Source organism: Podarcis raffonei, chromosome 10 (genome assembly GCF_027172205.1).
Source record: "Podarcis raffonei isolate rPodRaf1 chromosome 10, rPodRaf1.pri, whole genome shotgun sequence".
NCBI lineage: Eukaryota > Metazoa > Chordata > Lepidosauria > Squamata > Lacertidae > Podarcis > Podarcis raffonei.
The window spans coordinates 74,486,374-74,501,860 of record NC_070611.1 but is presented as its reverse complement, the minus strand read 5'-3'; the positions used below and the strand labels follow the sequence as shown (position 1 = coordinate 74,501,860).

At 48.5% G+C, this 15,487-nt stretch overlaps 1 pseudogene; it reads right to left on the bottom strand.

Moving 5' to 3' along the window:
- Positions 1-13,029: 13,029 nt before the first annotated feature.
- The window catches only part of LOC128421979 (zinc finger protein 420-like), a 100,941-nt pseudogene continuing 98,483 nt past the window's right edge, over positions 13,030-15,487 (bottom strand).

The window sequence follows — 15,487 nt, the reverse complement described above, 5'->3', positions numbered from 1 at the left end:
GGAACAAGATTTGCAACCTTAAGCCATAAATATCCTCAGCCCTGTGGACCTGAAGGAGCGTCTCCACCCCCATCGCTCAGTCCAGACAGGGAGGTCCTCCTCCGAGGGTCTTCTGCTGGTTCCCTTGCTGGCAGAAGTGAAGTTCCAGGGAACCAGACAGAGGGCCTCCTGCCCCATGGAATGCCCTCCCTTCAGAGGGCAAGGAAACAGGCAACTATCTGACATTTAGAAGACAGCTGCATTGGGATGTTTTTAATGTTTGATGTTTTACTGTCTTTTTTATGTACTTTAAGCTCCCCGGAGTGGCTGGGGAAACCCAACCAGATGGGCAGGCTATAAATACTGCAATTATTCTTATCATCCCCCTGAGCACGGCCTTGGCTGGGGAGGGTGGGGTATAAATAAAATTTTATTATTATTATTATTATTATTATCATCATCATCTTGTGATTTTTAAAAGTTATTTTGGAATTCGTACTGCAATATCAGCTCACGAAATGTTATGGGTGGAGAAAATCACAGGGTTGCCGTAAACGATAATCCCACCCACAAACTTTCATTCACATAGAGTCTGTAAATTTGGGGAGGTCACACACCTCACCTGTGCTGATACTGGCAGTCTTTGGCCTGTATAGGCACACCCTGTGTGTAGAGACTCCAGCCACAGGTACTGTCTACCATGAAAATGGGTCCTTTGACTGGGAAGATTCATGGAATTGCTATCATCGGATGCTGAAGGATTGTATCTCAGCTTGTCAGTCACTCTGACATTGCCTAAAAAGAATAAGAGGAACAGAAATGCTTTTGAGGTGCATCTTCCATATCAATCCTGAGAGCCATTCCATGGACTCTGCACCTGTTTCTGATGACAGGTGTACATTATCCTCACCCTCAGTGGAAAAGACATTAAAGATGGAAGCCTGAGAGAGAGGAAAAGGTTTCTGGCTGCTTCCTGGGTGGGATTGCGGAAACCAAGAGCCGCTTCTGAGAAGGCCTCCCCCCTCCTCTCGGGATTTCCTCTCCTCTTCAGGGGACCAATGGTTGGACTGGGCAGAAGCGCTGTGTCTGGACAGGGCAGGGGCTTATGGGGTGGGAAGAGGATGGAGCTTGCAGGAAGGAAGGGGTGGGGGGACACGACCCCCCACTTTCCAGGGATCCCTCTCTGGTCGCCTTGAAGGGGTGGCCCATTCCTGGGTGGGAGGGAGAAGCCAAAGCGCCCCCTCTGGAGATTCCTCAAGGAAGCCACAATGGAGTGGTCTCCCCAAAGACTGGTCTTCCTAGCTCTCCCCCCCCCCCCCAATACTGCTGGGATGCTCCCCTCCCCCCCACTTCCTCGACCCCCTGCCTCTCTCCCAGCGTCTCCCCTGCACCCAGAGGCCCCCTTGGCCCGGCCCAACCCTCGCCATGCGCGCCCCATCTTTCCATCCGGAGGGGCCACCCCAATACGAGAGGGGAGGGACGGGTCTCTATCCAAGCGCCTGTAGCGCCTGTTAACCCTTTCATGGCCCGACTCTCTTCCCGCGAACCCCACAGCGCTCCGGGGCAAGGAGGCCCTCGTGAGGACTCCCTGGGTGGGGGCCCCATGTCCGCCCCTGCCAAGGCGCCTAAGGGGCCAAGGAAAGCCCTTTACCTCTTTTAACTCGCTCCCGATTCTCCTTTCCTTTCCTGCAACATCCACGGGGGGGGGGCGGGTTCCGAAAGCGCGCGCCCCTAGAGCTATGGAGCAGAGCAGCAATTTGGCGCAGAAGCTCCACTTCCGGGAGAAGCAGGCGGGGGGGGGAGGGGGCTCACACCCGACATTCCCAGAACAGAAGCAGACTTGCGAGGAGGAGGAGAAGGAAGAGGAGCAACGTCTGGGGGCGGGATTTGGGGCAGTGCGGGAAGGGCTGAGAGAGTGATATGCTGGGAGGGAAGGGAAAGAATTGAGGGGGGGAGGAGAGGAAGGTCCCCCCTCCCCTCCTCTTTCTGGGGATCAGGAGAGTGGGAGAGGGGCTGATCCCGGCAATCCAATTGCAAAGTGGGGTCCCGCACAAACAGTGTTTACATTGCAAATTCCTTCCCTCCCCCACCCCATGCCATGAACTTAGATCCGTCCCTGTTTTAGGTATTGGTGCACCAGGAATGGGGGGGGCGGTTAAACGACTCCCCAAAAACCCCAAGTCCCCAACGCAGCCTCTGACTAAGGCCAGGACAATGACCGTTGACACAGGCACCTTCCATGCACAACAGCAAAGAGGCTCAGAAAAGCAACCTATAAAATTGTAGCAGTAAGCGGATCCCATGAATCGGACTGTTTCCTCCGACTACCCAATACTGTATTGAAAACTGAAGAAGCTTCAAATAATCGCCAACATTCAACGGTTTGACGGATTTCCTGGGTTCCAATGCCTAATGACTCCTCTGGAATTGGGGGATCCAGGGCTCCCCCTGACTCCATAATCCCTTAGCAGGCAGGAGGCGATCAAGGGCAGCACATGCCCCAGGCAGAAATCCATCGGGATGGTGGGTTGAATCCTGATGCTTTCAAAGGAGAAGCCCATTAAAGCCTTGCAGCTAGGGGGATGGGTAAATACTATTATGGTTCTTTGGGCTGTATATTCTCTCCCTGCTTATTTGACTTATATGCAGAATTCATCATGCGAAAGGCTGGGCTGGATGAATCCCAAACCGGAATTAAGATTGCCGGAAGAAATATCAGCAACCTCAGATATGCAGATGACACAATCTTGAGGGCAGAAAGTGAGGAGGAATTAAAGAACCTTTTAAATGAAGGTGAAAGAGGAGAGCGCAAAATATGGTCTGAAGCTCAACATCAAAAAAACGAAGATCATGGCCACTGGTCCCATCACCTCCTGGCAAATAGAAGGGGAAGAAATGGAGGCAGTGAGAGATTTCACTTTCTTGGGCGCCATGATCACTGCAGATGGTCATGAAATTAAAAGACGCCTGCTCCTTGGGAGAAAAGCAATGACAAACACAAACAGCATCTTAAAAAGCAGAGACATCACCTTGCCAACAAAGGTCCGTATAGTAAAAGTTATGGTTTTCCCAGTAGTGATGTATGGAAGTGAGAGCTGGACCATAAAGAAGGCTGATCGCCAAAGAATGGATGCTTTTGAATTCTGGTGCTGGAGGAGACTCTTGAGAGTCCCTTGGACTGCAAGAAGATCAAACCTCTCCATTCTGAAGGAAATCAGCCCTGAGTGCTCACTGGAAGGACAGATCGTGAAGCTGAGGCTCCAAGACTCTGGAGTTTAGTCAAACTCATGCTGGTAGCTTTGAGAACACTGTCCCACCATCTCGTCCTCTGTGTCCCCTTCTCCTTGCGTCCTCCATCTTTCCCAACATCAGGGTCTTTTCTCTTCTCATGAGGTGGCCAAAGTCTTGGAGCCCCAGCTTCAGGATCTGTCCAGCTTCAGGATCTGTCCTTCCAGTGAGCAGTCCCTCCACAGGGGCCCCTTGGGCCTGATCCTGCAGGGCTCACCTGATGTTCTGATGCAAGTGAGCCCTCCTTTCTCCTTCAAGGTGAACAGGGTTTCCCAAACTTGGGTCTCCAGCTGTTTTTGGACTTTAGCTGCCATCACCCCTAGCTAGCAAGACTAGTGGTCAGGGATGATGGTGGAAAAGATCGTAAAACAGCTCCTCCTTAAGGGATGCAAGAGGAGCCCGTCTGGGAAACCGTAAGTCTCCCAAAGGTTGGAGAAACTAACAGAGACCAACCAGAGCAAAGCGGTTGCTAAGTCTGATCTTTTATGAAGGTAAAAAAGGTAAAGGGCCCCTGGACTTTTAAGTCCAGTCAAAGGTGACTATGGGGTTGTGACATTCATTTTGCTGTCAGGCCCAGGAAGCCACTGTTTGTCCACAGACAGCTTCCTGGGTCATGTCGCCAGCATGACTAAAGCGCTTCTGGCACAACAGGACACCGTGACAGAAACCAGAGTGCACTAGACCGGTTGGTTAAAGGCATACAGGTCGGAGTCAAACAGTATAAATTGAGAGCAACAACAACCACAACAGCACCTTAGGGACCAACTAAGTTTCTTCTAGGTATAAGCTTTCGTGTGCATACACACTTCTTCATATAGTGAAGGATAATGTGAGATGGTAGTAGGAGTACCTTTCTGAGAAAAACCCCAACCCACCCTCCCACGATATACAAGGGTCTGGTGACATCTGTTTCAGTGTATCTGAAGAAGTGTGCATGCACACAAAAGCTTATATCTAGAACAATCATAGTTGGTCTCTAAGGTGCTACGGGACTATTTTTTAATTTTTTATTTCAAGTGCTTCAGACCAACACGGCTACCTACCTGAATCTAGATGTCATGGGGTGTTGGGGAGCAGTAGTTCCTTTGGTGGGGGACATGTCCTACATCTTCTGGGGTCATTTTTCCACCCTTGGTCCCCACCCTGCACTCAGCTCTCACCTGTGGCTTCCAGAAGCTGTCAGCATGCAACAGGGGTTCAAGCAACGGCTTCAACCGGCCGGCTAAACCAGGTGAGGAAAGCTGATGGGTCTCAAATCCTTGTGGGGCTGGGGAATTCTGCTGCACCTGAAGTCAAGTCCTTGTGGATGGAGAGGAGGAGAACAACCGTGAATCCCAAAGTCCAGAAGGCAGATTCTGCCCGTGCGGAAGAGGACAGTGAAGGGGAGATGGGGCACGTCCACCTGGAGGCTTTTTATCTAGTCCCAGGGTTACTCTGACATTGAATTATATATAAATTACAGTATTGAAATGTGCCTGCTCCCACTTCCTATTCTGTTATTACTCTACTCTGTCTGTTTCTTACTTGAGTGCTGTTTTGGAATGCTAAGTCAGGGTTTTACTGTGAGTTACATTTTTGCTATTTTTGGATCCTGTTATTCTTATCAGTCTTCGGCTGCGCAAAGAGGGAGAACTGCGCAGCGCCCCTTCAGCGAGGCGCCTGTCCTGGCTTCTGCCTTAGCCTCTTCATCCTGCTGCCCTTGGCACTGTTATCCCAGAAGCCAGAACAGCCACACAGTATCCCAGAAGCCAGATTCCTCTTGCTGTTCTGGCTTCTGGGATTCAAAATTTTTTTTTTCTTGGATTCCTCCCCCCAAAACTAGGTGTGTCTTATAGAGCGAAAAATACGGTAGGTACTGCTCCGGCGGGAAGGTAAATGGCGTTTCCATGCGCTGCTGTGGTTCGCCAGAAGCGGCTTAGTCATGCTGGCCACATGACCCGGAAGCTGTACGCCGGCTCCCTCGGCCAATAAAGCGAGATGAGCGCTGCAACCCCAGAGTCGGCCACGACTGGACCTAATGGTCAGGGGTCCCTTTACCTTTATCTATATGTACTGTAAGCTGCCCAGAGCGGCTGGGGGAAAATACTAATACTATAACGTCTAGAGTGGTACCTCAGGTTACAGGCGCTTCAGGTTACAGACTCTGCTAACCCAGAAATAGTACCTTTTGTTAAGAACTTTGCTTCAGGATGAGGACAGAAATCCTGCTCTGGCGGCGCGGCGGCAGCAGGAGGCCCCATTAGCTAAAGTGGTGCTTCAGGTTAAGAACAGTTTCAGATTAAGAATGGACCTGCAGAACGAATTCAGTTCGTAACCCGAGGTACCACTGTACTATTATTATTATCTTCTGATTTTTTGTAGTTATTTTGGAATTTTTACTGCAATATTAGCTTACGAAATGTTGTGGGCAGAGAAAATCACAGGGTTGCCGTAAATTATAATCCCACCCACAAACTCTCATTCACATACAGTCTGTAAATTTGGGAATGACACACACCTCACCTGTGCTAATACTGGCAGTCTTTGGCCTGCACAGGCACATCCTGTGTGTAGAGCCTCCAGCCCCAGGCACTGTCTATCATGAAAATGGGTCCTTTGACTGGGAAGATTCATGGAGTCACTGTCATCAGATGCTGATGGGTTTTATCTCAGCTTGTCAGTCACTCTGACATTGCCTATGAAGAATAAGAGGAACAGAAATGCTTTTGAGGTGCAACTTCTGTATCAATCCTGAGAGCCATTCCATGGACTCTGCACCCCTGTTTCTGAGGATAGGTGTACATTATCCTCACCCTCAGTGAAAAAGACATTAAAGATGGAAGCCTGAGAGAGAGGAAAAGGTTTCTGGCTGCTTCCTGGGTGGGATTGCGGAAACCAAGAGCCGCTTCTGAGAAGGCCTCCCCCCTCCCCTCTTCCTCTCGGATTTCCTCTCCTCTCCAGGGGACCAGTGGTTGGACTGGGCAGAATCGCTGCATCCGGAAAGGGCAGGGGTTTAGGGGGCGAGCAGAGGATGGAGCTTGCAGGAAGGAAGGGGTGGGGGGACAGGACCCCCCACTTTCCAGGGATCCCTCTCTGGTCGCCTTGAAGGGGGGGTTGATTCCTGGGCGGGAGGGAGAAGGCAAGGCAGCCCCTTCGAAGATTGCCCAAGGAAGCCACGATTGAGACGCCCCCCAAAAAAACTGGTCTTCCTATCTCCCCCCCCAGTGCTCCTCTTCCCATCCCCCTCCCTCTCTCCCGCAGTTTCCCCTGCACTCTAGCGCGACTGACACCTCGCCCTGCGCCCCCATCTCTCCATCCTAGGGCCCCCCCCGAACAGGAGCAAGGGAGGGACTGGGGGTCTCTATCCAGGCGTCTCTCGCGCCCCTTAACCCTTTCATGGGACGCGCGGAGCCTGGGAAACGGGGCGAGGGGTCCGGCCTGCGAGGAAAGCCCCCTTCGCAGCACGCGCGCAGGGATCCAGGCCCCACGGAAGGCGCTTGGGGAGCTGGAGGGGTCTATGGGTCCTTTTCTCCCCTCCCCCCCCCGGACCCCTTTACCTCTTTGTCCTCGCTCCCGATTCTCCTTTCTTTTTCTGCAACATCCACGAGGGTGGGGGGGTCCCCTGCCTCCTCCCTCCCCTCTCCGAAAGCGCGCTGCCCTAGAGCTACGGGGCAGAGCAGCAATCCGGAGTGGAAGCTCCACTTCCGGGAGAAGGTTGGGAGGGGGCTCACCCCCCCACACATTCCCGGAGCAGAAGAGCCGGATTGGAGGAGGAGGAGGAGGAAGGGGTGGGATGTTTGGGGGCGGGATCTGGGGTTGTGGGGGCGGGGTGAGAGGAGGAGGGGAGGGGAGGGAAAGAATTGAGGGGGGGGGGAGAAGGTTCCGGAGATCCAGCTGCAAAGTGGGTCCCGTCCCTCCTACAAGGTTTGCATTGCAACATCCTCCCCTCCCCCACCCCACGAGCTTAGATCCCTCCGTGTTTGAGGTCTTGGCGCTGTTCAAACCAGGAACAGGGGGCAGCTAAACGACCCCCCCCAAATCCCAGCTCCCCACCCCAGCCTCTGACTCAGGCCAGGACAATGACCGTGGACACTGTAGCAGGAAACCCCCCCCCCAATCATTCAGTTTCTACAAACTTCACTCACACTCACACACTCACACACTGCATACGCTATACTTCTCTTATAAATTCATAGAAAATCAACCAAAATCGGATTTGCACTGTTCCACTTCTATTTTACTCCATGAAGGAAGGACTACAAAATGGGGAAGGTTTGATACAGGGCACCCATAATCCCATCAGCATCCCAGCACATCCACAGGAGCCCTGCCCAGTTGCTATGCCAACCCTGATGGTCCCAGACAGAAGACCATCAAGATCACAAAGAACTTGCATATGGGAGTGGATTCAGCACAGACTGGAACAAAGGACAATAATCAGCTCTTCCCTCTGGGGGCGGGAAACTGCAAACTCCCCGCTGTCACCTGGAAAGTACTCATGGGGAGGGGGAAATGGGGAACCAGCCAGGTGACAGGACACTCAGGTTACCACCACAACTCCTCCCTCAACCCCTCCTTTCTGTGATGTATGTATGATGTTTCTGGGGGTGGGCTTGACCTACAGGGTGGCAATTTGAAAAGTCTTTATAAGCCCTTGCACAGCATTTTTCTGGGTCCTTCCTCTCTACTGCAAGTGAGGGGAGCACCCTGTTGCAACAGTTCAATAAAGGCCAAGCCTACAGGCTGCTATTTTGCTCCAAGTTATCCTGGTTGGTGTCTTTGTTTTTGTCTAAGGGAGCCCTCAGATTTTTCCATTAACAGACACAGGCACCGTCCATGCACAACAGCCAAGAGGCTCCAAAAAGCAGCCGATACAATTGTAGCAAGAAGCAGATTCCATGTCTTAAGGGAGAAATCTGAGGGCTCCCTTGGACAAGAAACAAGGAGACCAGCCAGGAAGAGCAGAGCAAAAGAGCAGCCAGTCGGCTTGGTCTTGATTGAAGACTGTCTCCACAGGACTCCCACCTGCCCCCAGGTGGAACAAGATGGAAGCCCCCAACAAAAGAAGACCCCAACTTTTATTAGCTGCTAATCCCCCATGCTACACCCCCAAGACTACATCATGACTACATCATTGACACATCACACAGAGGAGGGGTTCAGGGAGAAGAAGAAGAGTTTGGATTTGATATCCCGCTTTATCACTACCCGAAGGAGTCTCAAAGCGGCTAACATTCTCCTTTCCCTTCCTCCCCCCCAGCAAACACTCTGTGAGGTGAGTGGGGCTGAGAGACTTCAGAGACGTGTGACTTCTCTGAAGGAGGAGGAGTTGTGGTGGTAACCTGAGGGTCTTGTCCCCTGTCCGGTTCCTTCTTTCCCCTCCCCATGATTACATTCCTGAGGACAAAGAGGAGTTCACTGTTTTCTGCCCCCGGAGGGAAGGGCTGGTCACTGTCCTGTGTTTCAGTCCGTACTGAATCCACTTCCATATGCAGGTCCTTTGTGAGTGGAATGATCTTCTGTCTAGGACCATCACGGTTGGCATGCCAATTGAGTAGGGCTCACTGCGGACGTGTTGGCTGCCTTGTGTCAAGTCTCCCCCCTTTGATAGTCCTTCCCTCATGGTGCAAAATAAAAGTCGAACGGTGCAGATCCGATGTACGGCTGATTTTCTATGAATTTATAACAGAAGTGTTGCCTATGTCGTGTGTGAGTGTGTGTGTGTCGTGTTTGTACAAACTGAATGATTGCAACACATGAATCCCAATCCCAAAGAAGGGCAGTGCCAAAGAATGCTCCACGTACCGTACAATTGCACTCATCTCACACGCTAGCAAGGTTATGCTTAAAATTCTACAAGGCAGGCTCAAGCAGTATGTGGACTGAGAACTCCCAGAAGTGCAAGCTGGATTTAGAAGAGGCAGAGGAACCAGAGACCAAATTGCAAACATGCGCTGGATTATGGAGAAAGCTAGAGAGTTCCAGAAAGACATCTACTTCTGCTTCATTGACTATGCAAAAGCCTTTGACTGTGTCGACCACAGCAAACTATGGCAAGTTCTTAAAGAAATGGGAGTGCCTGGTCACCTCATCTGTCTCCTGAGAAATCTCTATGTGGGACAAGAAGCTACAGTTAGAACTGGATATGGAACAACTGATTGGTTCAAAATTGGAAAAAGAGTACGACAAGGCTGTATATTGTCTTCCTGCTTATTTAACATAAATGCAGAATTCATCATGCGAAAGGCTGGGCTGGATGAATCATGTAATAAAAAATTTAAGGTCTTATATATATAATAAATGTTCATAAATGTACCAACCAAGTGCATACATAGATATGTCGACCACATGTCTGGAGCAGCATAGGAAGACCGCCCTGAAACCATTTAGACTTCCAAACTGAGCAAATGTTTTCTCTGCAAGGAGGGAGCGCGTGAGGGAACCTTCCCATTGTCTCAGGAATTGGGTAATCACCATCTCAAAGGAATGGCCAGACTACCAGGAAAGGGAATCAGATAAGGCATTATCAGATAACCTGGCAGACAGGAAAAACAACAACATTCAAATTTCTGTTGTAGACCGCCTTTTCTGTGATGTAGGTATGATTTTTGTAGTAGGTGGTCTTGGGTTACGCCCCTTCTGTGATGAATGCTGGGGTGGTCTGGAGCTCCAGGTCAGGGAATTTAAAATGTCTATATAAGGGCTGGCACGCCTTGGTTCGGGGTCGTCCTCAGGGGAGCACCCTGTTGCAGCAGATCAATCAAGATCAGGCTTACTAGCTGCTTTGCTTCTCAATAGTCTCTGGTTGGCCTCTGCTCTTTCCTCCTGCCGATGGAGAACCTACAAGGGACTCTATAAAGGGCTCTTGTGTCCCCCATAAGGGAAGAAGGGCAGCTTTTGTTTACAACAGATGGCACCCCAGATGGGACCTTTGGTTGCCCAATTCTGGGGGCAAGGAAGGACTGGTGATCCAGCACGCAGCAGGCCATTTGCCAGGAGGAGCCACCAGTCCTCTCGTGACCCCAGGGTCTGGAAAGAACTGGAGTTCCAGCGGGGCTAACCAGAGGAAGCAACGCCTGATCAGGCCGGCCACAAATTTATTTATTTTTAAATATAATCTTTATTGATTTAAATTACACACATATACAAAGAATTTGGAATCTCATACTGCAAAAAAGAAAATTAAAGAAAAAACAATTAAGAAAAAAGGAAAGAAGAAAATACAGAATAAGAAAGAAGAAAAAGCAGATTTATGTGCATGAAAAAACTTAATCTTCCTAATTAAATAAAAAAGACTTCTGACAAAATGAGTCTTCCAATCATTCTCATTGTACTGTTTATACTGCCATTGTTGGTTTGTTTTTTCAGTTTTATATTCTTTAATATTGTTCCCGTCTACTCCACAAACAGTATTTGTTGTGTTTACAAGTATCACTCAAGTTCTGCTAATATGGTGTGGTTGGTACAATATGATCTTATAGAATCCTTAAATATTCTCCCTTCTCCAAGTATTTTCTGGTTCAATACTCCTCTAACTCTTCCCGTCAGTTTTGCTAGTTGTAAATATTCTGACATGAGTATATGGCTTCTCTTGGTGATGTCCACAAGGGTATTTTTGGCTCAAGTAGTCCTTTATATTTATTCCAGATTTTATATCACGATTTTCTTATCACATGGCTCAAAAATCCCCTGTGGACCTTCACTTTTTTGTACATTAAAGAAGCGTGCCATCCAGACCGATTCTCGTGGCCTTCCAAGTCTAATAGGTCCGTATCTTTTAGTGTAATCCAGTCTTTTATCCAAACCAATCCTGCCGCCGCATGGTAGAATTCCAAATCTGGCAATGCAAAACCTCCTCTCTCCTTTTGATCTGTTAATAACTGGCATTTAATTCCCGGTTTCTTTCCACTCCATATAATATAGACATTTCCCTTTTCCACTCCTTAAAACAATTCATTTCTCCTAAAATGGGCATCGTTTGGAATAAGAAAATCATTTTGGGGAGGATATTCATTTTCACAATCGAGTCTCTTCCCCAGAGTGAGAGATGGAGTTTGGTAGAGGTTTCCATATTTTTTTAAAAAATTCTTTCCATACTTACTATAATTATCCTCATATAAATTTAAACTTTTATTTGAAATCCAGATTCCTAAGTATTTAACCTTATTTTTAACTTCCAGGCCTCTTTTTTCTTGAAGTTCTTTTTTTTCTTCCATTGTGAGGCTTTTTGTCAGTAATTTAGTTTTTTGGTAGTTTATTTTCAGCCCCAGGCCGGCCATAAATTAATCTAGTAAAAGACCCCGGGGTGGCCAGGAGCAGTGCATGCGGACGTGAGTCTAGCAATAGAGAAGATTGTGGGCGGGATTCTCTGAAACACCCAGCAACCCAGATTCTCATCCTTTGCTGTCTCTTTTGCTTACGGTCTTCACTCCCAGCCTTCCTGGCAAGAGGTAGCGAGGAGGGGGAGGGGAGAACGGGAGACTTGGGGTTCTGCAATTAGAGAGGCAATTAACTGCAAGGGGAGAATGCCAATCAAAGCTTTCATTCCCTGTCGGGGAACCTGAGATCTGAAACTTTTCCTTTTTCCCAAGGAAGGCGCCCCAAGGCTGGTCCAAGTGGCCAGTTTGGATAGCAGGGGACTTGGGCTCGGTTTCCAATTTCTCTTTTTCTCATAAATGCAGCTGCACCGGCAGCACCAAGATCCGGGAGGAAGTGACTGGTGCGCGTCAGAGCGCAAGGGCGTTTACAGTTCCTTTCCGTTCTCTCTGGAGCAGCCGGATTTGGCACTGGGCTGCCAGGCGTCCAATGGAAAGGGACTCTTTTCCATAGCGTGTAAGAGGCAGAAAAGGTTGCTGGGACCCCATTGGAAAAAGAGGGAGGGAGAAGGACTTTGTAGAGTCCTTCATAGAGAAGACAAACGACTGTCAAGTCAGGAAAGACCTGGGAAAAGGCTGGCGGGTTTTTGTTTTGGCTTTGGTTGAAAAATGGGATCCCCACATTCTAAGAGTTCTAACCGCCAGACTCAGAGGCATGTGCTGGTCGCAGCAGGAGGGGGGGTCTCCCTGGATGCTTCAGCAGCCGGCCTCCTCTGCGTCTCCTGGCCCCCTCCTCTCCTCCCTCTGAGCATGAACTGCTCTCTGCCACAGACTCTTCCCGCTCATCAAACCCTGTTTCCTCCTCAGCTTGCAACACCCCCCCTTCCGGTCTGCTCCCTTTTCTCCTTCTTTCTGCTCATCCCACCACCAGTCCCCAGGATCTGAGCCTTCTTCCCTTTTGGGTCCCCAGCTTGTGCCTCCCCCCCCCTCACCAGCCAGTCCATGACAACAGCAGCAACAACAGCACTGTGGTCCTCTGGTAGGAAAACTCCCGAGTAGCATGATTGAAGCAAAACTTCTGGGACTATGGAAAAATACTATCTTCCTCAAACCCCAGAATGAGCAGGAGCTCTGGGGTTGCCCCATGGGGTTCATGAGTGAAGGTGGGCCCCCCGGGAGACTTCCCTGGTACCTGCAGCCCCTCCTTCCCCCTCTTGAAATTAGGCTTGGGGGGAAATCTCCCATTCAATTTCAGTATTTCAAGTTTTCTTCAGAACGCGCAGGGCAGGAGGCAGTTCTGGTGAAGACGCAGTGCTGGGAGATCATGCGGTGTGTGTGGGGGGGTGACAAATTTTGGTGCAAAAATCAAAGGTACTTTCATCTAAAATTATACTCACTATTGTGAGATGCTACCTTCATTATTATGCAGTTTTACATATAAACACCAGAACTTCACATAAACCTGAGAGGAAGACATCCCACACTCCATACATCTAAATGGGTTCTCCCATGTGAGAGTCCCTAGATGTTCCTTAAATACTCCATTATAAATAAAGCACTTTTTGCAGTCTTTTCATATAAACTGCTTCTCCTCTTTGAGTTTGTGATGGTTTGAAGGGTGTCAACTGTTAAAGTTCTTCCTGTCCATAAGTCTGTTGATTTTGAACTTCCACTAACAGTGAACCTCTGTCTACTTTCCTGATATTTATATGGTTTGTCTTTTGTGTGAGTTTGTTGATATAAATCAAGGGTTCCACTCTGACTGAAGCTCCTTTTACAGTCCATACCTTTAAATGGTTTCTCCCGTCTGAGTCCGTTGATGTGTTCTAAGTTTTCCATTATCACTAAAGCTCTTTCCGCACTCCATACATTTAAATTGTTTCTCCCCTGTGTGAGTCCGTTGATGTCTTCTCAGGTTTCCACTATAACTGAAGCTCTTTCCACATTTCATACATTTAAAAAGGTTTCTCCCCTGTGTGAGTCCGTTGATGTCTTCTAAGGTTTGCACTATTACTAAAGCTCTTTCCACACTTGATACATTTATATGGTTTCTCCCCTGTGTGAGTCCGTTGATGTTGTCTAAGGTGTGTACTCCGACTGAAGTCCTTGCCACACTCCATACATTTAAATGGTTTCTCCCCTGTGTGAGTCCGTTGATGTTTTCTAAGATCTCCACTCTTACGGAAGCTCTTTCCACACTCCATGCATTTAAATGGTTTCTCCTCTGTGTGAGTCCGTTGATGTGATCTAAGGTGTGAACTGTTACTGAAGTCCTTTCCACACTCCATGCACTTAAATGGTTTCTCCCCTGTGTGAGTCCGTTGATGTTCTCTAAGGTTTCCACTAACACTAAAGCTCTTTTCACACTCCATGCATTTAAATGGTTTCTCCCCTGTGTGAGTCTGTTGATGTCTTCTAAGTTTTCCATTATCACTAAAACTCTTTTCACACTCCATGCATTTATATGGTTTCTCCCCTGTGTGAGTCCGTTGATGTTGTCTAAGACTTCCATTATCACTAAAACTCTTTTCACACTCCATACATTGAAATGGTTTCTCCCCTGTGTGAGTCCGTTGATGTCTTCTAAGTTTTCCATTATCACTAAAACTCTTTTCACACTCCATACATTGAAATGGTTTCTCCCCTGTGTGAGTCTGTTGATGTGATCTAAGGTGTGAACTTTTACTGAAGTCCTTTCCACACTCCATGCATTTAAATGGTTTCTCCCCTGTGTGAGTCCGTTGATGTTCTCTAAGGCTTCCACTAATACTAAAGCTCTTTCCACACTCAGTGCATCTATATGGTTTCTCCCCTGTGTGAGTCCGTTCATGTTGTCTAAGGCTTCCACTCTGACGAAAGCTCGTTCCACACTCCATGCATTTAAATGGTTTCTCCCCTGTGTGAGTCCGTTGATGTCTTTTGAGGTTTCCACTCTCACTGAAGACTTTTCCGCACTCCATGCATTCAAATGCTTTCTCCCCTGTGTGTGTCCGTTGATGTCTTTTGAGGTGTCCACTCCTACTGAAGACTTTTCCGCACTCCATGCATTCAAATGCTTTCTCCCCTGTGTGAGTCTGTTGATGTCGTCTAAGGTCTCCACTCTGACTGAAGACTTTTCCACACTCCATACATTCATATGGTTTCTCCCCTGTGTGATTCCATTGATGTGATCTAAGGCTTGCACTGAAACTGAAGCACTTCCCACACTGCACACATTTGAATGGTTTCTCCCCTGTGTGAGTCCGTAGATGACTTCTAAGGTGTCCACTCTGACTGAAGCTCTTTCCACACTCCATGCATTTAAATGGTTTCTCCCCTGTGTGAGTCCGCCGGTGTGTTCTAAGTTTTGCATTGAAACAGAAGCTCTTTCCGCACTCCATACCTTTAAATGTATTCTTTCCTTTTTGTGTTCGTTGATGTGAACTATGTGTGCTCATTCAGTGAAGCATATTCCACATTTCACACATTTTAATGGCTATATCTAATGAAACAAAAGGTGCCCTGTCCCCTGCAATTCTGTCTTCTCCATCACCTTTTTCAGAGTGGGCAGAAAGGAAATCCTGTTTGGGTTTCAGGAAAAAGAACACAGGGGGAAAAGGACACATCAACCGCCATAAGCACCTTCTCCTATTTCAACATCTCCTACATTCTCCCATGTCCTCCCCATGTTCCCAATTTTTAGAAAATGAAAATGGTATGATGTCGAATGATAGTAATGCATCAGCAACCTTTCATAATCCTCAATCATCTTTAATAACACAGCATGATCTTGTAATACCGTTGTCCTCTGAGACTGCCTTTCAAATCAAGTGGTTGCCCCCATTTCCACCTCTGGATCTTCATGAATCACCTGCACAGTCCCACTGACCTCAGGAGGTCCATATGGACCATTTTGGGAGACCCAGGTCTACGTCTTTTCTGGGGAC